Genomic DNA, 2,047 nt, shown 5'->3' on the forward strand with positions numbered 1-2,047 from the left:
ATAAAGAAATAAAAAAATATCAGAGAAGATAATATATATTCTATTCTCTTCTATTATATTCTATTTTAAAAATAAAATAATTTTATTAGAAATGTTATGAATATAAATATTTACCCTCATCCTGATCATATTTTTTTTCTTCGTTTAGATGAAGATTAGTTATAATCAGATACAGTTACAATGCATTAGAGCAGCAATACAATTAGGCACTCTTGTCATATATAATGAAGTACAAAGCCAAGTTTCAAATGCGCTAGCTTAACTTATAAAGGACAGTTTGATACAAATTCTTCAATGAGACTCCACTCTACACAGTATGACACAAGGTGAAGTTCGGTAAGATTTTTAAGGGGCTTCATGATAGCACACAGAAATGTATTAGTTGCTGTGTCACCCCCCTTAACTTCATCATGGTGAATATGTATGTATTCCAGGTTGTAGGAGTCTCTCAGTAGGTAATATGTAAGATTCTTTCCAACTTCCCATATACAAAATAAATTATTACTTTCAGGCGTCAGCGTTAACTCTCTTAAAAATGGGAAATGCTGAAGAGTTATTGGCTGGCCATGTGAGATGTCCCCCTGCTTTAATACTAGATTCCAAAATACCGATCACACTGAGATTGGGGCAAGTGTGGGCCAGGTCAGAAAAAAAGACGTAATCCAAATAACATTGGACCCGTCCCATCTTGAGAACCGTAAGAGATTTTAACGTGTTCTGGCAAAAATTTAGGAAAGGGTTTCGGGCGATCTCTGATATTTTTGCTATCTCCAATACCTCTAGTTTCGGGAGAGTGCTTGTGTCTTTAAATACACACTGAGGGGGGCCCTTCAGTTTCATAACTCTGATGGCCGGGCAAAGTTTACATAGTTTCAGAAGCTGGTGTCTATCTAGTGATATACACGTAGTTATTGTGTACATACCAATATTTCCGAATATGTTTCTGCCATAGGTCGAAACGTTCTAGTCCGAGCGGCCCTGTTGTTTCGGCATCTAGTTGTAAGAGTGTTAATAACAGATCCTTGTGATATATGTGCTTAAGGTGCCTTAATTCCTTCAATAATTTCTTCAGGTTTTCACATTCATCCGGTCAATAAATATTCTTATTATAGTTAAACAAGCACAGCGACACAAGGTTGTGACACTGCACCAAGTCGCCAATTCTGTCCCCACTAGCCTGAAGTTGCTTTCCATCATAAACTAGATGAAATTCCTTTAATTTTGGACATGAACGAGTAACGTGACCTATGACACAGTGAAAGGAGACTCGTGTATACTCGGTACAAACAATAAGGTCGTCAGATGAGAAAAACTGTGGAACATCCCTGCCGCGCTTTTTTCTTCAATTACACCCTGGGGGACTCTGGTCAACGATAGTTCCTTCAAATTTGAACATCTCCAAATCTTCTCATGCAATGCATTCCACGATATTCACAACAAGATCTAGACACCCAATAATTACAAAATGCAGTCATCCATCTATCACAAAGTCGAGTCAATCTAGGTGAAAGAACAATTTCAAAAATAATGGAAAAATACTGTTCAAGTTCCGATTTAGGGTATAAGCACTCTTCTGAATGTTTTAGTAACTGCTTTTCGAATTCGTTTATCAAGGGAGAAGGGATGACAGCAACATAGTTTTGAATAGTACGAGCAACTGAGATTAATGTATCGAATTTGTTGTCTCTATCATGGATATCAACTACTTTCACCAGCGAGAATTTCACCAATGTCTCCAGTGCAATGTTACTCAGTGTTTTTGGCCTGTACATCATCAACAGTCTGAAATACAGAAAAAGAGACACGTAAAATATTGATATTATTATCCGCAGTAATGATCACTTGCCACATGTGGACATGTGGAATAATAAAAGTTGTATCTTAACCAAATGTTACTATATAAATATGAAAATCAAACAGAGTATAATAAAGATTTTTGCCTTACCTTTCTCTAGTGGAACATGAAAAGATTTAGGGAGGAGTTGCTGCTGATCAATTTCTTGGTAAAAATTTAAATCGTCTTCTGCCCAGATACTATCCAGATCTG

This window comes from Penaeus monodon, chromosome 27, assembly GCF_015228065.2.
Source record: "Penaeus monodon isolate SGIC_2016 chromosome 27, NSTDA_Pmon_1, whole genome shotgun sequence".
NCBI classification, from domain to species: Eukaryota; Metazoa; Arthropoda; class Malacostraca; order Decapoda; family Penaeidae; genus Penaeus; species Penaeus monodon.